The sequence below is a fragment of the Triticum urartu genome, chromosome 3, assembly GCF_003073215.2.
Source record: "Triticum urartu cultivar G1812 chromosome 3, Tu2.1, whole genome shotgun sequence".
NCBI classification, from domain to species: domain Eukaryota; kingdom Viridiplantae; phylum Streptophyta; class Magnoliopsida; order Poales; family Poaceae; genus Triticum; species Triticum urartu.
In genome coordinates, this window is record NC_053024.1 from 176,842,220 (window position 1) to 176,865,209 (window position 22,990).

Here is a 22,990-nt window from a genome sequence, read left to right on the forward strand (position 1 = left end):
TCCGTAGCAATGCTTAAGTCTGTCCGAATCATGTTAGCAATTGCCGCATTTTATGATTACTAGTTGACCCGTTGCGCCAAATGGCGCAGAGACCCGCTAAAACCATGTTGTCAATGAAAATAATTTCATTTTGCAAGGACATATTCGATACTCGTAGTAGAGAGCCCATGTGTTAAACCATGCTATTTTGAGAATATGTATCACACTACAAAATCCGAGTTTGGAAAAAAAATTGTATAACATGACCCATTGCGCTAAATGACACTATGTCCCATTTGAAACCATGCACTTGTTAAAAATATTTGCATTTTTTCAGTAACTGTGTTTGAGAAAATACATGCAGGAAAACTTAGTAAAAGTTTAATTGATTGTGTGTTTAAGCTCACATAAAAGGCAAGATGGCAACAACATAATACAATTGTATCATGTGCAACAACCGTGAAAATTAGTTAGCTAATAACTTATTTGAAGGGAACCAAACATTTCAGAGTAGTTTATCCCACATCTCATTCTCCTTGAAAATGAGCCCAAGCGGCCAACAACAAAAATACAATTGTTTTGATACAACAACGGTAAGAGAAATGAGTATCCATCAAAGAAACCAAACATTTAAATTGGGTTTTTTAACCATGGAGGGGAGTTGCATGTGAACTTTATAGAAGGCCAACGTCAAGGAACAGCATGTTGACATGCACATCCTACTCTCGCTTCTGGTAATCCTGACCAATGCCTTCAGCAACAACCACGACAGCATGCCCCTTCTTATTTATCCTTTGATACAGGAACTCAAACAGGACTCCCTCCCCTTCAACGTGGAAATCAATCTCAAGCAGGAACTCAAACATGACTCCCTTCCCTTCAACATGGAAATCAATCTCAAGCAGCAGTCAACATCTCGGCTTCTCAGAGTGGCATGAAGAGTAATGTGGCCCGTGCACCTGCTCGTAAGTATGACAAGACCGATGCATTTCACAGCTCTCACAGCCTCCACATGTGCCGCATTGATTGCCTGCTGAGCAATCTAGAAAGAGCCTACACACTGCACTTGACAATGCAGTTCAACATATGAAACTAAGCAACTAATCTACAAAAAAAAGTCGGCTTGGCTACTTGGCATCCAACCATAAAAAGAGAAAACTCACCAGTGAGAAAAAGAACATAGGGCTTCATGGATCATGAAATTGCTGCTCCTCATGCATCATCTCCATTGGATAGTTTTTTTTTCTGAACCACTGTATGAGGGACCTGGAAGAAAGCAAGACAAAAATATAACTCAGTAAATGAAGACTGCATTTTCCAGTAAATTGAGGCCTAGTCTAGAAAAGGAGCCGAGGCTTGAGGCGGCAACTAATATGTACAGAATGAAAGAAGCTATCAAAAGTGACGCAAAAAAGAAGGGAAGAAGATTGATGACTGAAAACAAACACTGAGATTTGTAATTTTTGAACTCAAATTGAAATAGTAGGCTAGCTCAGTTTCAAATATTATTAGCTCCCCAATACTCCTATATGCAACAACTGGATAAATAACCCATAGGATAATAAAAAACAAGTTGGTTTGCCGTATAAGAAGCATCACCAAGGTTACTAACGCCATCATGACTCCAGCTTCAGCAACGCCCACTGATAATCTAATAAAACATATAAGTTCTGTTGACCACTTATATGAAAAGGAAAGTAAAATACTTCTGTTACTTTGAAAATGACCTCAGGCTCAACTAACATTTGTTATTAGTTAAGCTCATCAAGACTGAATTCCCTGACTGACCATTAATACATCAATCCCCACACTTCTGGTTCTGTTCTTTGTAACATTGACTGATTACATGTGGCACACACTGTTGGTGCTTTTCAAAGAAGCCAGCATGTGAAAAGTAGCAGAACCACTACAGTAGAAAAGGCCATCTAGTTACTGAACCGGCCATGCATGTACACAGTACATAAACACTGAATGTTCAACGCCATAGAAACCCCAAATGTTTTCTCTTCTTCAGCCTCTAATGCGCACTGATCGATCGCTTTATCAAGATAGAGACTGCACCCAAGAACTACTGCCACAACCGCATCCATACATGAGATCTATCGAGCATTTTCTGCAACAAATTAAGTAAAGTTTACCCAGAATCCCAACCCATATGTCTCTCCCCTCTCCTGCAACTCACAGGACAACAAGTATAACAACCAGTATATATGGACACAGCTGCATGAGAGCACATCAAGGAACAACAGTCAAGGTGCTTGTTCAGTATACACACCTTCGCAAGCATTATCTTCTCCTTTTCATATTTGATTTCTAGCACATAATAAACATCGTCATCCATATTTCAAAGTCCTGGTTGTTAATTTTGCATCATGTGTGTGGCAATCTGGGTTCGGCAAAAAGCTCTGAATCCTTTCTTCATAATCTTCGTGTTTTAATAGTCTTCCCTGCCAAAGAATAATTATTGGAAACAAGAAACATAAGAGGTTTTATATGCTAATGATAATATGCTACATAAATACAAAAAAACGAAAAAAAATAACCAGAGATGAGATGAACAAAAAAATTGAGCTTGTAGTACAAATACCAACTACAAACACCTTATCGTAGCTTATAAGGAAATCATTTTGTCAAGCGTATAGTACAAAAACGAAATACTCTGTAGAAACATATAGATAGAAAGGCTCAATGGCAATGGGCATATCTGCAGCGGAGCCGCAACCTGAAGTATTGTTGCCATACTTATCTATGCTAAAAAGGATAGAGAGTGACCCATGTGCATTGAGGGATACACTAAAGTTAGTTTTGTGCCTAAGCTTGGTTTGTGAAAAAGGCAAAAGCAATTATTTATGTGCTTAACACACCAGCAAATCAAATGCAGCCTCCACTACATGTCAATAGTTCCAAGAAAAACAAAAATATAATACGATATTTAATTATATGCATACAACAAATAGTACCACTCAGAAATTGGTGTCACCATTCCTCAAAATAGAAATTTTCAACCTTTCCAACCTTTTTAAATTACAACAAAGAGTACCATTGTTTAAGTTTTTAAGAAAAAGGAGAAGAAAAGTTGAGAACAGTGGGTTCAACATGAGATTAGAACCTACAGCAGCCACCATGGCAAGGAGCTGAGGATAGGGAAATGTGATAATTTCAAGGAGATAACTTTGTCTAGTTTTATATTCTATAATGTCGAATTTTGAAAACGTTTTTCTATTATTATGTTGACACTATGACAACATGTTTCACCAGGATAAAATCTTGTCAAAATTATTTGTCTAGTTCAAACAGGATATCAAGTTATTACGCTATATGACATGAAGTGTACACGTTTCACTTGGCAAAACAGAACATACACAGGATCGGCAAAACAGAACATGAAGTGTCCAGACCTTGGTTGTAGCAAAGGTATTCGATCCTGTTCCCCACGGACCACGGTGCAACCACAACAAGGCCATGAACATGAACTGGAAGAGGAAAATCAGCACCAAATCATGTAATATTGTCTGCACTCCACATTTTACAATTCATAACTGCACCCATTTTTTTTCAAACAGAAAATAATTAAGAATTAAGTCTCAGCCTGGGCCCCTCTAATTAAAAGTTCCATACAACAACTAAGCTAATATCCAAAGTACTCCAATCATGAAGTTTGAATAGAAAATCAAAGAGATAACAATCCTACTTTACCTGTAATTGGAATGCAGCTAATGAGATAGTTTCCATGGAGCAAATCATTCCATCTTTGAGACAATTAACACCATATGTCTTAGCTCAGAACTTCATCTACAGATAGAAAACTTCAAGGGGAGCATAACGCTAGCTAGATTTCCAAAAAATAAACATCAAGACAGAGGATTGCAATACAAGATAAAAAAGTATCTGAAATATTTCATCGGTAGAAGAAACAAATTTAATATCCTTGATCTTGACATGCCTACAAATCGGAAGAACATCAATGACATATGGAGAAGCATAAATATCAAGATCTGGAGGAGATTATTATGTGATGGTCAGTAGACACTGAGAGAGAGAGAGAGAGAGAGAGAGGAGCGGAGGGGAATCTCACCTAAGCCATTGCTTGATGTTCGTGCCGCTCCCCAAAATATGCCAGTGGTCGCATATCCCCGCCACCACACACATGGTCCTAGGCGGAGCCGTGCACCTTCTCCTGGAGCACCCCCTCGTCGGTGCCGATCTTGCGCACCTCCTCGTGCCGTACGCGTCACCGTTGTTGGCTGCGCTGGTCACGGGGTTCCTCCTGTACGGAGTGGCTCTGTACAAGCTGAGTTGCCCCGGGTCCTCGCGGTGCGCTTCGCCGCCGGCGTGCTCGTGGTGGAGCATGTGAGGACGGAGGAGGAGGAGCTCGGGGCAGGCCAGGGAGGGGGTAAGAGGAGAGATGCAGGAGGGGCGCGGCTAGGGTTCATGGGGCGGCGGCTGAGAGCCTGAGACGAGTGAGGAGGGAGGGAGGGGCGTGCGGCTTTTGGGGGATTGGGGGGCCAATGGGGCAATGGGCTTTCCAGCAGGCACAACCAATCATACCTTCACACCGACGAACCCAGTCAACACAGGGCGACCCAGCGACGAAGCGGCCCACCGGTCATGCACATGTGAAAGAAATAACAAGGTGAAACATGAAGTGAATATCCAATGGCTGAGGGAAGAAGAGGTGGGATTTTTACCGCGATCTGACAGCCACAAACCGCCCAATCGAGGAAGCATTCTGGAGGCAGGTTGGCTACGGTCCTTATAGGTTTAAATGAAATTTGGCAAATGGATGTCAAAACTGCATTCCTGAATGGATTTCTGGAAGAAGAGTTGTATATAATGTAACCGGAAGGTTTTGTCGATCCAAAAGGAGCTAACAAAGTGTGCAAGCTCCAGCGATTCATTTATGGACTGGTGAGAGCCTCTGGAGTTGGAATAAGCGCTTTGATAGTGTGATCAAAGCATTTGGTTTTATACAGACTTTTGGAGAAGTCTGTATTTACAAGAAAGTGAGTAGGAGCTCTGTAGCATTTCTAATATTATATGTGGATGACATATTGTTGATTGGAAATGATATAGAATTTCTGAATAGCATAAAGGGATACTTGAATAAGAGTTTTTCAATGAAAGACCTCGGCGAAGCTGCTTATATATTGGGCATCAAGATCTATAGAGATAGATCAAGACGCTTAATTGGACTTTCACAAAGCACATACCTTGACAAAGTTTTGAAGAAGTTCAAAATGGATCAAGCAAAAAAAGGGTTCTTGCCTGTGTTACAAGGTGTGAAGTTGAGTAAGACTCAATGTCCGACCACTACAGAAGATAGATAAAAGATGAAAGATGTTTCCTATGCTTCAGCCATAGGCTCTATCATGTATGCAATGTTGTGTACCAGACCTGATGTGTGCCTTGCTATAAGTCTAGCAGTGAGGTACCAAAGTAATCCAGGAGTGGATCACTAGACAGCGGTCAAGAACATCCTGAAGTACCTGAAAAGGACTAAGGATATGTTTCTCGTATATGGAGGTGACACAGAGCTCATCATAAATGGTTACGTTGATGCAAGCTTAGACACTGATCCAGACGATTCTAAATCGCAAACCGGATACGTGTTTACATTGAACGGTGGAGCTGTCAGTTGGTGCAGTTCTAAACAAAGCGTCGTGGCGGGATCTACGTGTGAAGCGGAGTACATAGCTGCTTCGGAAATAGCAAATGAAGGAGTCTGGATAAAGGAGTTCATATCCGATCTAGGTGGCATACCTAGTGCATCGGGTCCAATGAAAATCTTTTGTGACAATACTGGTGCAATTGCCTTGGCAAAGGAATCCAGATTTCACAAAAGAACCAAGCACATCAAGAGACGTTTCAATTCCTGTCACAGCCCTAAAAATCTTCTTGTAATTAGTGGCATTGCATCCATGCATCATTTTCAATTCCTATTAATTTTGAAATGGGGATGACAGAAAACCCCAGCACCACTTAAACCAATTAGGGTTATTAAGAATACTTTTTCAATGAACCTAAAATGCCCTTCCAAAATGTTCATTATCTTTGCCTTAGTCTAGAACCTATGACAAAAATGATGCACACTTTTCTAGGACAACAGAGGGTCACTGAATTAAATCATATAGTATTTGCATTTGGGTATTTAAATTCTATAAAATATTTTAAATGCTCAAATAATAATAAACTAAAATGTTTACTGTTGGATATATTCTAAGCAGTAGCCATGATTAGTTTTATGATTTTTGAAAATGGCCTGGCATTTTTAGTAAAGCCCTAAAGTTACAGAAAAAATAGAAAACAGAAAATAAAAAAGAGAGAGAGAGAGAGACTAACCTGGGCCAACTCACCTGTGCAGCCCACCTGGCGGCCCAAGTGGCCGACCCAGCCCCCCAGCGCCCCTTGTCATCTTCCTCCTTTGCCAGGAGGACAACCAGGTGCGTGGCGAGCGCCGACGCTGCTCTGGCCACCTCCTACTTCCTCCCCGGACCTTTTAGTGATGCCACGAGACGTCCCGTGGCCCCTCGCTCCTCTCCCTCACTCTCTGCTCTCTCCTTCGCCCCCTAGCCCCTCCACGAGCGCGACCGAACGCAGCCGTCGCCGCCGTCGAGCTCCCCCGCGGCCACAGCCATCTCCGAGCCTCTCCGACGCGCCCCCGAGCTCCACCGTGACGCCCCGGTCCTCTCCGCCGAGCCACATGACGCCGGACGCCCTGGAGCGCCGTCGTCGACACCATCTTCACCCTCTGCACCGACGGCCGTCGTCGACCGATTCGTCCTCACCAGGCCATCCCCGACCACGCTGAGATCACCGACGACCCCGCCGTGAGCTCCTCTACCGAACCCCTCTCTCCCCGCCGTCATTCTCCTCCTCTAGCCCCGCTGTCCGCCGGACCCAAGAGCTCACCGCCGCCCAGCCATGTCGCCGTCGTGGCCACCGCCACCTAGAGCCGCAACCGAGCGCACCACCGTGCTCAGCGTGTCTTCGCGCTGCAAAATACTACCAGGACTAAGTTCATGATAAATTTAAGTTCAATTAATCATATTACTTAAGAACTCCCACTTAGATAGACATCCCTCTAATCCTCTAAGTGATTACGTGATCCAAATCAACTAAACCATGTCCGATCATCACGTGAGATGGAGTAGTTTCATTGGTGAACATCGCTATGTTGATCATATCTGCTATATGATTCACGCTCGACCTTTCGGTCTCCGTGTTCCGAGGCCATATCTGTATATGCTTGGCTCGTCAAGTATAACCTGAGTATTCCGCGTGTGCAACTGTTTTGCACCCGTTGTATTTGAACGTAGAGCCTATCACACCCGATCATCACGTGGTGTCTCAGCACGAAGAACTTTCGCAACGGTGCATACTCAGGGAGAACACTTCTTGATAATTTAGTGAGAGATCATCTTATAATGCTACCGTCAATCAAAGCAAGATAAGATGCATAAAAGATAAACATCACATGCAATCAATATAAGTGATATGATATGGCCATCATCATCTTGTGCTTGCGATCTCCATCTCCGAAGCACCGTCATGATCACCATCGTCACCGGCGCGACACCTTGATCTCCATCGTAGCATCGTTGTCGTCTCGCCAATCTTATGCTTCCACGACTATCACTACCGCTTAGTGATAAAGTAAAGCATTACAGCGTGATTGCATTGCATACAATAAATCGACAACCATATGGCTCCTGCCAGTTGTCGATAACTCGGTTACAAAACATGATCATCTCATACAATAAAATTTAGCATCATGTCTTGACCATATCACATCACAACATGCCCTGCAAAAACAAGTTAGACGTCCTCTACTTTGTTGTTGCATGTTTTACATGGCTGCTACGGGCTTAAGCAAGAACCAATCTTACCTACGCATCAAAACCACAACGATAGTTTGTCAAGTTGGTGCTGTTTTAACCTTCGCAAGGACCGGGCGTAGCCACACTCGGTTCAACTAAAGTTGGAGAAACTGTCACCCGTAAGCCACCTATGTGCAAAGCACGTCGGGAGAACCGGTCTCGCGTAAGCGTACGCGTAATGTCGGTCCGGGCCGCTTCGTCCAACAATACCGCCGAACCAAAGTATGACATGCTGGTAAGAAGTATGACTTATATCGCCCACAACTCACTTGTGTTCTACTCGTGCATATAACATCAACATATAAAACCTAGGCTCGGATGCCACTGTTGGGTTTCGTAGTAATTTCAAAAAATTTCCTACGCTCACGCAAGATCATGGTGATGCATAGCAATGAGAGGGGAGAGTATGATCTACGTACCCTTGTAGATCGACAACGGAAGCATTTGGTTGATGTACTCGTACGTCTCCACGGCCCGACCGATCAAGCACCGAAACTATGGCACCTCCGAGTTCTAGCACACGTTCAGCTCGATGACGATCCCCGGACTCCGATCCAGCAAAGTGTCGGGGAAGAGTTCTGTCAGTACGATGGTGTGGTGATGATCTTGATGTACTACCGTCGCAGGGCTTCGCACCTAAGCACCGCTACAATATTATCGAGGACTATGGTGGAAGGGGGCACCGCACACAGCTAAGAATATGATCATGTGGATCAACTTGTGTCTCTAGGGGTGCCCATTTCCTCTGTATATAAAGGCTCAAAGGGGGCACTGGCCGACCAAGAGGTGGCGCGCCAGGAGGAGTCCTACTCCTTCCGGGAGTAGAACTCCCCCCCTTTCCTAGTTGGAATAGGATTCATGGAGGGGGGAAAGAGGAGAGAGAGGAGGAAGGGGGGCCAGCCCCCTCTCCTTGTCCAATTCGCACCAAGGGGGGAGGGGCGCGCGGCCCATCTCTGGCCACCTCTTCTCTCTTCCACTAAGGCCCACTAAGGCGCATATACCTCCCGGGGGGTTCCGGTAACCTCCCGGTACTCCGGTAAAATCCCGATTTCACCCGGAACACTTCCGATATCCAAACATAGGCTTCCAATATATCAATCTCTATGTATCGATCATTTCGAGACTCCTCGTCATGTCCGTGATCACATCCGGGACTCCGAACAACCTTCGGTACATCAAAATGCATAAACTCATAATATAACTGTCATCGTAACCTTATGCGTGCGGACCCTACGAGTTCGAGAACAATGTAGACATGACCGAGACACGTCTCCGGTCAATAACCAATAGCGGAACCTGGATGCTCATATTGGCTCCTACATATTCTAAGAAGATCTTTTATCGGTCAGACCGCATAACAACATACGTTGTTCCCTTTGTCATCGGTATGTTACTTGCCCGAGATTCGATCGTCGGTATCCTATACCTAGTTTAATCTCGTTACCGGCAAGTCTCTTTACTCGTTCGTAATACATCATCCCGCAACTAACTCATTAGTTGTAATGCTTGCAAGGCTTAAGTGATGTGCATTACCGAAAGGCCCAGAGATACCTCTCCGACAATCGGAGTGACAAATCCTAATCTTGAAATACGCCAACCCAACATGTACCTTTGGAGACACCTGTAGAGCTCCTTTATAATCACCCAGTTACGTTGTGACGTTTGGTAGCACACAAAGTGTTCCTCTGGCAAACGGGAGTTGCATAATCTCATAGTCATAGAAACATGTATAAGTCAGGAAGAAAGCAATAGCAACATACTAAACGATCGGGTGCTAAGCTAATGGAATGGTTCATGTCAATCATATCATTCAACTAATGATGTGATCCCGTTAATCAAATAACAACTCTTTGTCCATGGTTAGGAAACATAACCATCTTTGATTAACGAGCTCGTCAAGTAGAGGCATACTAGCGACACTCTGTTTGTCTATGTATTCACACATGTATTATGTTTCCGGTTAATACAATTCTAGCATGAATAATAAACTGTTATCATGATATAAGGAAATAAATAATAACTTTATTATTGCCTCTAGGGCATATTTCCTTCAGTCTCCCACTTGCACTAGAGTCAATAATCTAGTTCACATCGCCATGTGATTTAACACCAATAGTTCACATCACCATGTGATTAACACCCATAGTTCACATCGTTATGTGACCAATACCGAAAGGGTTTACTAGAGTCAATAATCTAGTTCACATCATTTATGTGATTAACACCCAAAGAGTACTAAGGTGTGATCATGTTTTGCTTGTGAGATAATTTTAGTCAACGGGTCTGTCACATACAGATCCGTAAGTATTTTGCGAATTCTATGTCTACAATGCTCTGCACGGAGCTACTCTAGCTAATTGCTCCCACTTTCAATATGTATCTAGATCGAGACTTAGAGTCATCCAGATCTGTGTCAAAACTTGCATCGACGTAACTTTTTACGACGAACCTTTTTGTCACCTCCATAATGAGAAATATTTCCTTATTCCACTAAGGATAATTTTGACCGCTGTCCAGTGATCTACTCTAGATCACTATTGTACTCCCTTGCTAAAACAGTGTAGGGTATACAATAGATCTGGTACACAGCATGGCATACTTTATAGAACCTATGACTGAGGCATAGGGAATGACTTTCATTCTCTTTCTATCTTCTGCCGTGGTCGGGCTTTGAGTCTTACTCAACTTCACACCTTGTAACACAGGCAAGAACTCTTTCTTTGACTGCTCCATTTTGAACTACTTCAAAATCTTGTCAAGGTTTGTACTTATTGAAAAAACTTATCAAGCGTCTTGATCTATCTCTATAGATCTTGATGCTCAATATGTAAGCAGCTTCACCGAGGTCTTTCTTTGAAAAACTCCTTTCAAACACTCCTTTATGCTTTGCAGAATAATTCTACATTATCTCCTGATCAACAATATGTCATTCACATATACTTATCAGAAATGTTGTAGTGCTCCCACTCACTTTCTTGTAAATACAGGCTTCACCGCAAGTCTGTATAAAACTATATGCTTTGATCAACTTATCAAAGCGTATATTCCAACTCCGAGATGCTTGCACCAGTCCATAGATGGATCGCTGGAGCTTGCATATTTTGTTAGCACCTTTAGGATTGACAAACCTTCTGGTTGCATTATATACAACTCTTCTTTAATAAATCCATTAAGGAATTTAGTTTTGTTTATCCATTTGCCAGATTTCATAAAATGCGGCCATTTCTAACATGTTTCGGACAGACTTAAGCATAGATACGAGTGAGAAACTCTCATCGTAGTCAACACCTTGAACTTGTTGAAAACCTTTTGCGACAATTCTAGCTTTGTAGATAGTAACACTACTATCAGCGTCCATCTTCCTCTTGAAGATCCATTAAAACTCAATGGCTCACCGATCATTTTGCAAGTCAATCAAAGTCCATACTTTGTTCTCATACATGGATCTCATCTCAGATTTCATGGCCTCAAGCCATTTTGCGGAATCTGGGCTTATCATCGCCTCCTCATAGTTCATAGGTTCGTCATGATCAAGTAACATGATCTCCAGAACAGGATTACCGTACCACTCTGGTGCGGATCTCACTCTGGTTTACCTACGAGATTCGGTAGTAACTTGATCTGAAGTTATGATCATCATCATTAGCTTCCTCACTAATTGGTGTAGTAGTCACAGAACAGATTTCTGTGATGAACTACTTTCCAATAAGGGAGAGTACAATTACCTTATCAAGTTCTACTTTCCTCCCACTCACTTCTTTCGAGAGAACCTCCTTCTCTAGAAAGGATCCATTCTTAGCAACGAATGTCTTGCCTTTGGATCTGTGATAGAAGGTGTACCCAACAGTAACCTTTTGGGTATCCTATGAAGACACACTTTTCCGATTTGGGTTTGAGCTTATCAGGATGAAACTTTTTCACATAAGCATTGCAACCCCAAACTTTAAGAAACGACAACTTTGGTTTCTTGCCAAACCACAGTTCATACGGTGTCGTCTCAACAGATTTAGATGGTGCCCTTTTAACGTGAATGCAGCTGTCTCTAATGCATAACCCCAAAACGATAGTGGTAGATCGGTAAGAGACATCATAGATTGCACTATATCCAATAAAGTACGGTTATGACGTTCGGACACACCATTATGCTGTGGTGTTCCATGTGGCATGAGTTTGTGAAACTATTCCACATTGTTTTAATTGAAGACCAAACTCGTAACTCAAATATTTGTCTCCGCGATCAGATCGTAGAAACTTTATTTTCTTGTCACGATGATTTTCCACTTCACTCTGAAATTCTTTGAACTTTTCAAATGTTTCAGACTTATGTTTCATCAAGTAGATATACCCATATCTGCTCAAATCATCTGTGAAGTTCAGAAAATAACGATACTTGCCGTGAGCCTTAACACTCATCGGACCGCATACATCAGTATGTATTATTTCCAATAAGTCAGTTGCTCGCTCCGGAGAACGGAGTCTTAGTCATCTTGCCCATGAGGCATGGTTCGCAAGCATCAAGTGATTCATAATCAAGTGATTCCAAAATCCCATCAGCATGGAGTTTCTTCATGCGCTTTACACCAATATGACCTAAACGGCAGTGCTACAAATAAGTTGCACTATCATTATTAACTTTGCATCTTTTGGTTTCAATATTATGATTATGTGTATCACTACGATCGAGATCCAACGAACTATTTTCATTGGGTGTGTAACCATATAAGGTTTTATTCATGTAAACAGAACAACAATTTATTCTCTTACTTAAATGAATAACCGTATTACAATAAACATGATCAAATCATATTCATGCTCAACGCAAACACCAAATAACACTTATTCAGGTTCAACACTAATCCCGAAAGTATAGGGAGTGTGCGATGATGATCATATCAATCTTGGAACCACTTCCAACACACATCGTCACTTCACCCTTAACTAGTCTCTGTTTATTCTGCAACTCCCGTTTCGAGTTACTAATCTTAGCAACTGAACTAGTATCAAATACTGAGGGGTTGCTATAAACACTAGTAAAGTACACATCAATAACATGTATATCAAATATACTTATGTTCACTTTGCCATCCTTCTTATCTGCCAATCACTTGGGGTAGTTCCGCTTCCAGTGACCAGTCCCTTTGCAGTAGAAACACTTAGTCTCAGGCTTAGGACCAGACGTGGGCTTCTTCACCTGAGCAGCAACTTGCTTGCTGTTCTTCTTGAAGTTCCCCTTCTTCCCTCTGCCCTTTTCTTGAAACTAGTGGTCTTGTCTACCATCAACACTTGATGTTTTTCCTCGATTTCTACCTTCGTCAATCTCCGCATTACGAAGAGCTAGGGAATCGTTTCCGTTATCCCTTGCATATCATAGTTCATCACGAAGTTCTACTAACTTGGTGATGGTGACTAGAGAATTCTGTCAATCACTATCTTATCGGGAAGATTAACTCCCACTTGATTCAAGCGATTGTAGTACTCAGACAATCTGAGCACATGCTCACCAATTGAGCGATTCTCCTCCATCTTTTAGCTATAGAATTTGTTGGAGACTTATATCTCTCAACTCGGGTATTTGCTTGAAATATTAACCTTCAACTCCTGGAAACATCTTCATATGGTCCATGACGTTCAAAACGTCTTCGAAGTCCCGATTCTAAGCCATTTAAGTATGGTGCACTAAACTATCAAGTAGTCATCATATTGAGCTAGCCAAACGTTCATAACGTCTGCATCTGCTCCTGCAATAGGTCTGTCACCTAGCGGTGCATCAAGGACATAATTCTTCTGTGCAGCAATGAGGATAAACCTCAGATCACGGATCCAATCCGCATCATTGCTACTAACATCTTTCAACACAATTTTCTCTAGGAACATATCAAAATAAACACAGGGAAGCAACAACGCGAGCTATTGATCTACAACATAATTTGCAAAATACTACCAGGACTAAGTTCATGATAAATTTAAGTTCAATTAATCATATTACTTAAGAACTCCCACTTAGATAGACATCCCTCTAATCCTCTAAGTGATCACGTGATCCAAATCAACTAAACCATGTCCGATCATCACGTGAGATGGAGTAGTTTCATTGGTGAACATCGCTATGTTGATCATATCTGCTATATGATTCACGCTCGACCTTTCGGTCTCCGTGTTCCGAGGCCATATCTGTATATGCTTGGCTCGTCAAGTATAACCTGAGTATTCTGCGTGTGCAACTAGTTTGCACCCGTTGTATTTGAACGTAGAGCCTATTCACACCCGATCATCACGTGGTGTCTCAGCACGAAGAACTTTCGCAACGGTGCATACTCAGGAGAACACTTTCTTGATAATTAGTGAGAGGATCATCTGATAAATGCTACCGTCAATCAAAGCAAGATAAGATGCATAAAAGATAAACATCACATGCAATCAATATAAGTGATATGATATGGCCATCATCACCTTGTGCTTGTGATCTCCATCTTCGAAGCACCGTCATGATCACCTTCGTCACCGGCGCGACACCTTGATCACCATCGTAGCATTGTTGTTGTCTCACCAATCTTATGCTTCCACGACTATCGCTACCGCTTAGTGATAAAGTAAAGCATTACAAGCGCAGTTGCATTGCATACAATAAAGCGACAACCATATGGCTCCTGCCAGTTGCGGATAACTCGGTTACCAAACATGATCACCTCAAACAATAAAATCTAGCATCATGTCTTGATCATATCACATCACAACATGCCCTGCAAAAACAAGTTAGATGTTCTCTACTTTGTTGTTACAAGTTTTACGTGGCTGCTACGGGCTTAAGTAAGAACCAATCTTACCTACGCATCAAAACCACAACGATAGTTTGTCAAGTTGGTGCTGTTTTACCCTTCGCAAGGACGGGGCGTAGCCACACTCGGTTCAACTAAAGTTGGAGAAACTGACACCCGCTAGCCACCTTTGTGCAAAGCACGTCGGGAGAACCGGCCTCGCGTAAGCGTACGCGTAATGTCGGTCCGGGCCGCTTCGTCAAACAATACCGCCGGACCAAAGTATGACATGATGGTAAGCAGTATGACTTATATCGCCCACAACTCACTTGTGTTCTACTCGTGCATATAACATCAACACATAAAACATAGGCTCTGATACCACTGTTGGGGAACGTAGTAATTTCAAAAAAATCCTATGCACACGCAAGATCATGGTGATGCATAGCAACGAGAGGGGAGAGTGTGATCTAAGTACCCTTGTAGATCGACAACGGAAGCGTTATTGTTGATGTAGTCGTACGTCTTCACGGCCCGACCGATCAAGCACCGAAACTACGGCACCTCCGAGTTCTAGCACATGTTCAGCTCGATGACGATCCCCGGACTCCGATCCAGCAAAGTGTCGGGGAAGAGTTCCGTCAGCACGACGGCGTGGTGACGATCTTGATGTACTACCGTCGCAGGGCTTCGCCTAAGCACCGCTACAATATTATCGAGGACTATGGTGGAAGGGGGCACCGCACACGGCTAAGAATATGATCACGTGGATCAACTTGTGTCTCTAGGGTGCTCCTTGCCTCCGTATATAAAGTCTCAAAAGGGGGGGGCTGGCCGGCCATCATAGGGCGCGCCAGGAGGAGTCCTACTCCCTCCGGGAGTAGGACTCCCCCCCTTTCCTAGTTGGAATAGGATTCGTGAAGGGGGGAAAGAGGAGAGAGAGGAGGAAGGGGGGCCGGCCCCCTCTCCTTGTCCTATTCGGACCAAGGGGGGGAGGGGCGCGCGGCCCATCTCTGGCCACCTCTCCTCTCTTCCACTAAGGCCCACTAAGGCCCATATACCTCCCGGGGGGTTCCGGTAACCTCCCGGTACTCCGGTAAAATCCCGATTTCACCCGGAACACTTCCGATATCCAAATATAGGCTTCCAATATATCAATCTTTATGTCTCGACCATTTCGAGACTCCTCGTCATGTCCGTGATCACATCCGGGACTCCGAACAAACTTCGGTACATCAAAATGCATAAACTCATAATATAACTGTCATCGAAACCTTAAGCGTGCGGACCCTACGGGTTCGAGAACAATGTAGACATGACCGAGACACGTCTCCGGTCAATAACCAATAGCGGAACCTGGATGCTCATATTGGCTCCTACATATTCTACGAAGATCTTTTATCGGTCAGACCGCATAACAACATACGTTGTTCCCTTTGTCATCGGTATGTTACTTGCCCGAGATTCGATCGTCGGTATCCAATACCTAGTTCAATCTCGTTACCGGCAAGTCTCTTTACTCGTTCCGTAATACATCATCCCGCAACTAACTCATTAGCAAGGCTTATGTGATGTGCATTACCGAGAGGGCCCAGAGATACCTCTCCGACAATCGGAGTGACAAATCCTAATCTCGAAATACGCCAACCCAACATGTACCTTTGGAGACACCTGTAGAGCTCCTTTATAATCACCCAGTTACGTTGTGACGTTTGGTAGCACACAAAGTGTTCCTCTGGCAAACGGGAGTTGCATAATCTCATAGTCATAGGAACATGTAGAAGTCATGAAGAAAGCAATAGCAACATACTAAACGATCGGGTGCTAAGCTAATGGAATGGGTCATGTCAATCAGATCATTCATCTAATGATGTGATCCTGTTAATCAAATGACAACTCTTTGTCCATGGTTAGGAAACATAACCATCTTTGATTAACGAGCTAGTCTAGTAGAGGCATACTAGTGACACTATGTTTGTCTATGTATTCACACATGTATTATGTTTCCGGTTAATACAATTCTAGCATGAATAATAAACATTTATCATGATATAAGGAAATAAATAATAACTTTATTATTGCCTCTAGGGCATATTTCCTTCACCTGGTGCCCCCAGCGTGCGAAACCGCCGCCTTTAGCGCATTTCCGAGCCGCGCCGCCGCGTCTGGCCTTGCGGGCGTCAAGCCGCCGGCAGGTCTGACCCTGTTGACCAGGGGTTTGACCCCGCTGACTAAGTTGACCCTGGGTGGGCCCAGTTTGACCCCCTAGGTCACTGACGGGTGGGCCCCAGGCCACTAACTAAACTACGATTAGTATTAGTTTAACGCTAACTAAATTTAGTTAGTTAGCTAACCACTGACCAGTGGACCCCACTGGTCAGGTTTGACCCGGACCAGCCCTGTTGACTTGCTGACATCACCCTGACGTCAGGCTGACGCAGTAATTACTTTCTGGAATTTTGAAATAAATCAGAAATGATTTATTATTTTCAGAAAATACCCAAAACTTCTAAAATTCATAGTAATTCAACCGTAACTCCAAATCAAACAAATTATATATGAAAAATGATCAGAAAAATTCAATCTTTCCATCTGTACCATTTCCATGCATGTTTGAACAACTTAAAGCTTCTATATAAGACAATTTGAATAGATGGTATTTGAAATGCCTCACATGGAGTTTGAATTTGAACCCTTGGTTCAAACCAACTTCATTTAATATGGTTGCTAGTTGCATTAGCTCAATCAACAGCATATTGCCATGACATTGTCATGCATCATAATTGTTGCATTGCATTGATGGTGTTCCTCTTTGTTTGCCGGTATTTGTCCCCTCTCGATAGATGTGATTCCGATGATGAGTTCGATGACACCGATGAAGAGCTATATTATCTTTAGAAGTGCCAGGCAAGCAAAAAACCCCTTGTCCATTGCGATACAATCCCACTCTCTCGCTCCTGCTATCTTTTACTGCATTAGGACAACAACGATTCAACTGTTACTTGCTGCGGTAGTTGAACCCCTTATCCTCTGCATGACCTGTCATTGACACAGTAAATAGATGAAACCCACTAGCATGAGTAGGAGTTGTTTGAGCCCTGATGTGCCTACTCAGTCATGCTTGTTTGTCATGCCTGCTATTGCTTAGAGTTGTGTCAGGTCTGATTCATCGGAGATGAATCGGAGGTGTGTGAACATGTCCTACTGTGTGTGAGCTAAGTGTGTGAACATGGTTTAGTAAAGGTAGCGGTGAGAGGCCATGTAGGAGTACATGGTGGGTTGTCTCATTGAAGCCGTCCTCAGGAACTGAGTTCTGTGTTTGTGATCCATGAAACAGTTACTACCACGCATTGGGCCCGAAACCAATGGACCCTCTCGAATTATTAACTGCCCTTGCCCTCTGTCCAGGAGTTGCAACTAGTTTCTGGTGTTTGTAGGATATGTGTTGGAGGCCGTGCGTAGCGCTGACCCTAGGGGTGGGCTATGATGCGGTAGATACACCATGGCCCGGTGTACCGAGTGCCCGTTTGGTGTCTCGGGAACCCTGCACACATCGTTTGGGGCTGTGAGCGAAACTCCGGCCGGATCTCCTCGCGGATGGAACCCGAATAGGCGATAACCTGGACTAGAGACTTGTGTGGTTAGTCAGGTCGTGGCCGACTCCCTCGCCAGGCTTCCGCTTGAAGGTTGCCGAGATACACGACGTGTACATGGTGGTAAGTGGCGAGAGCGTGTGTGAAGAAGTACACCCCTGCAGGGTTAATATGATCTATTCGAATAGCCGTGTCCGCGGTAAAGGGCTTCTGGGTTGCCTATAACAGTTCATAGACAAGTGAAAGTGGATACTCTAAAACTCGCAAGATAAGTGTGAGTGCTATGGATGGCCTTCTCGTAGGGAGACGGAAGTGGATCCATAGTGGTGTATTGATATGGTGAATATGTGGACTCATGTGCGCCACCTCAACAAGAGTTGCTTGCAGTCGTAGTTCAGGATAGCCACCGAATCAAAGCTGGCTTGCTGCAGTTAAACTCCACTACCCCCTTTGTTGATACCGATGCATATGTAGTTAGTTCTGATGTAAGTCTTGTTGGGTATATTTGTACTCACGTTTGCCTATTTTATGTTTTTGCAGAGAGATGTCAGTCTCGCTAGTAGTTCCGTGTGGACTTCGACGTTTAGCTTGATACCTCAGCTACGATTTTGCGCCCTCGGCAGGATCTAGTAGATAGTCAGGCTTCTCAGCCCTTTTCTTTTGTAGATGTCTGTACTCAGACATGTTAAGCTTCCGCATGTGTTTTGACTTGTATGCTCTGAATGTTGGGTCATGAGACCCATGTTTTGTAATATCTCGCTCCTCGGAGCCTAATGAATAAATTTTGGAGTCGTAGAGTTATGTTGTGAGGCCATGTTGTATTTACACATATCGAGCATATTGTGTGTATGATTGAAATGCTTGCTATGTGTGGGATCCGACAATCTAGTTGTTTATCCTTGGCAGCCTCTCTGAATGTTGCAGACCCGTTGACTAAGCCTCTTCCACGAGCAAAACATGATCAACACCAAGGCTCCATGGGTGTTAGAATCATTATTGTGTAATCTAGATTATTGACTCTAGTGCAAGTGGGAGACTGAAGGAAATATGCCCTAGAGGCAATAATAAAGTTATTATTTATTTCCTTATATCATGATAAATGTTTATTATTCATTCTAGAATTGTATTAACCGGAAACATAATACTTGTGTGAATACATAGACAAATAGAGTGTCACTAGTATGCCTCTACTTGACTAGCTCGTTGATCAAAGATGGTTATGTTTCCTAGCCATTGACATGAGTTGTCATTTGATTAACGGGATCACATCATTAGGAGAATGATGTGATTGACTTGACCCATTCCGTTAGCTTAGCACACGATCATTTAGTATTCTGCTATTGCTTTCTTCATGACTTATACATGTTCCTATGACTATGAGATTATGCAACTCCCGTTTACTGGAGGAACACTTTGTGTGCTACCAAACGTCACAATGTAATTGGGTGATTATAAAGGTGCTCTACAGGTGTCTCTAAAGGTACTTGTGGGGTTGGCGTATTTCGAGATTAGGATTTGTCACTCTGATTGTCAGAGAGGTATCTCTGGGCCCACTCGGTAATGCACATCACTTAAGCCTTGCAAGCATTGAAACTAATGAGTTGGTTGCGGAATGATTTATTACAGAACGAGTAAAGAGACTTGCCGGTAACGAGATTGAACTAGGTATTGGATACCGACGATCGAATCTCGGGCAAGTAACATACCGATGACAAAGGGAACAACATATGTTGTTATGCGGTCTGACCGATAAAAGATCTTCGTAGAATATGTAGGAGCCAATATGAGCATCCAGGTTCCGCTATTGGTTATTGACCGGAGACGTGTCTCGGTCATGTCTACATAGTTCTCGAACCCGTAGGGTCCGCACGCTTAAGGTTTCGATGACAGTTATATTATGAGTTTATATGTTTTGATGTACCGAAGGTTGTTCGGAGTCCCGGATGTGATCACGGACATAACGAGGAGTCTCAAAATGGTCGAGACATGAAGATTGATATATTGGACGACTATATTCGGACACCGGAATGGTTCCGGGAGTTATCGGATATATACCGGAGTACCGGGGGGTTACTGGACCCCCCCCCCGAAGGTTATTGGGCCTCATGGGCCCAATTGGTGGAAGATAAGAGGCGGCCAAGGGGCAGCCGCGCGCCCCTCCCCCCCCCCACAAGTCCAAATTGGACAAGGAGGGGGGCGGCGCCCCCCCTTTCCTTTCCCCCTCTCTCTCCTTCCCTCTCCTCTCCTAACCCAACAAGGAAAAGGGAGGGAGTTCTACTCCCAGTGGGAGTAGGACTCCTCCTGGCACGCCCCTCCTAGCCGGCCGCCTCTCCCCCCTTGCTCCTTTGTATACGGGGGCAGGGGGGCACCCTAGAGACACAATAATTGATCTGTTGATCTTTTAGCCGTGTGCGGTGCCCCCCTCCACCATAGTCCACCTCGATAATAATGTAGCGGTGCTTAGGCGAAGCCCTGCGTCGGTAGAACATCATCATCGTCACCACGCCGTCGTGCTGACGAAACTCTCCCTCAACCTTTGGTACATCAAAACAACCTTCGGTACATCAAAACATATAAACTCATAATATAACTGTCATCGAAACTTTAAGCGCGCGGACCCTACGGGTTCGAGAACTATGTAGACATGACCGAGACACGTCTTCGGTCAACAACCAATAGCGGAACCTGGATGCTCATATTGGTTCCTACATATTCTACGAAGATCTTTATCGGTCAAACCACATAACAACATACGTTGTTCCCTTTGTCATCGGTATGTTACTTGCCTGAGATTCGATCATCGGTATCTCAATACCTAGCTCAATCTCGTTACCGGCAAGTCTCTTTACTCGTTCCATAATGTATCATCCCGCAACTAACTCCTTAGTCACATTGTTTGCAAGGCTTAAAGTGATGTGCATTACCGAGAGGGCCCAGAGATACCTCTCCGACAATCGGAGTGACAAATCCTAATCTCGATCTATGACAACTCAACAAGTACCATCGGAAACACCTGTAGAGCACCTTCATAATCACCCAGTTATGTTGTGACGTTTGGTAGCACAAAAATTGTTCCTCCGGTAATCGGGAGTTGCATAATCTCATAGTCCTAGGGACATGTATAAGTTACGAAGAAAGCAATAGAAGTAAACTAAAACGATCAGGTGCTAAGCTAACAGAATGGGTCAAGTCAATCACATCATTCTCCCAATGATGTGATCCCGTTTATCAAATGACAACTCATGTCTATGGTTAGGAAACATAACCATCTTTGATCAATGAGCTAGTCAAGTAGAGGCATACTAGTGACACTCTGTTTGTCTATGTATTCACACATGTATTATGTTTCCGGTTAATACAATTCTAGCATGAATAATAAACATTTATTATGAAATAAGGAAATAAATAATAACTTTATTATTGCCTCTAGGGCATATTTCCTTCACCGACGCCATCGTCCATTACAAGAGATCGACCTCTCTCATCCACGGCTTTGGACCTGGATCCTCGCATCCCGCCCTCTCGCTTCATCCTTGTCATCGTCCACCTTGCCGGCGTCGCTCCTACGACCGTCTTGTCCACCACGCCGGGATATTTCCCCCGCCGCCACCGTCTATCCTCCTAGATCTGCTTCCACGCCGCTGACAGCCATCGCACCGCAGCACCGTCAAATTCTCAGCAGATGCATACACGTTGCTGCACCAGAGGCGATACTCTTTCGTATCTGCTCAACTTATTTATTGCAACAAGAAAATAGATCGTCGCTGCTTTACTGTGATTTCTTCTCCCTCACTTACTTGCTAGTTGAAAGCAAACATTGGTTGCGAAGTTGCCTTTCTCCGGTTTGCACCTTCAGATCCGCCATGGCACGCTCAACACTATACTCGCAATGCTTATGGTTTTCCCTTTTTATATTCCACACTAGTTAAATGATAGTAGACTAAATTTCAAAATTGCGTTAGTTAATTTTTGAGAGCTCATCGGAGTTTGCCGGAGGGAAGGAAAGGGCTCGAGTGGGGACGGTGGTTGTGGGGGTGGTGGCCTAGCGGTGGTGGGGCCTCGCCGAACGAAGAAAACTCGACGCGGGTGGGGGCGGGGTGGGGTGGGGGCGGCGGAGGAACACATGTGGTGGGGGCGGTTCAGGGGAGGGCGGGGGTCGGGGTCGGTGGTTCGGCCGGCGGCCCGTGCGGTGTTCTGTAGGGGAAGAATCAGAGACGAGGAAGAAGAAGGGTTAGGAGACGTAGGATCTTCATCCAACCACCTGAAATGGTCGACTGACCCGAATGACAAAAGTCACGCGACTTGCATGCAGACATTCCTTTATATTCGATACCATCATCGTAGCTGCTTAGCAGTGCTCCTCAATCCATCAAGCTAAACAACGTGCCACTCATAATTCCAAACTTGTTGCTCAAATACGAATCTGATATGATGTTGATATTACTAAAACAAATAACGTTTAATTGGTCAGCTAATGTTCCTACTTTACTTTCGACAAGCACGTGCACCACATATAGAGAGACATCAGGGAGTTGCATTCTTAATGCGCTCTGGTTCATCATGTGTGGGCACTTCGCAATGAACATTTTATTATCCAAAATCTGCTTGCTCTTCTTTAGCTTGTTCCTCTTCTATTCTTCTTTAATAAGTACTCTCTCTGTTCGTAAATACAAGTCTTTGTATAGATTCCACCATGGACTACATATGGAGCAAAATGAGTGAATCTACACTCTAAAATGTATCTGTATACATCTGTATGTGATCTATAGTGGAAATATCTACAAAG

The 22,990-nt window shown here is 43.8% G+C and overlaps 1 long non-coding RNA gene across 4 annotated transcripts; it reads right to left on the reverse strand.

Moving 5' to 3' along the window:
• Positions 1 to 490: 490 nt before the first annotated feature.
• LOC125543487 lies at positions 491 to 4,496 on the reverse strand. Of its 4 annotated transcripts, none has more exons than XR_007298512.1 (6): positions 4,055 to 4,496; positions 3,676 to 3,922; positions 3,378 to 3,452; positions 2,255 to 2,426; positions 1,143 to 1,245; positions 491 to 1,039 (listed from the first exon to the last, which is right to left on the reverse strand). It is a non-coding gene; the product is annotated as an uncharacterized LOC125543487 (long non-coding RNA). The 4 variants fall into 4 exon arrangements; XR_007298513.1 differs by having other exon boundaries at positions 3,676 to 3,808; positions 4,055 to 4,495; XR_007298511.1 differs by having other exon boundaries at positions 3,378 to 3,518; positions 3,676 to 4,495.
• Positions 4,497 to 22,990: the final 18,494 nt, after the last annotated feature.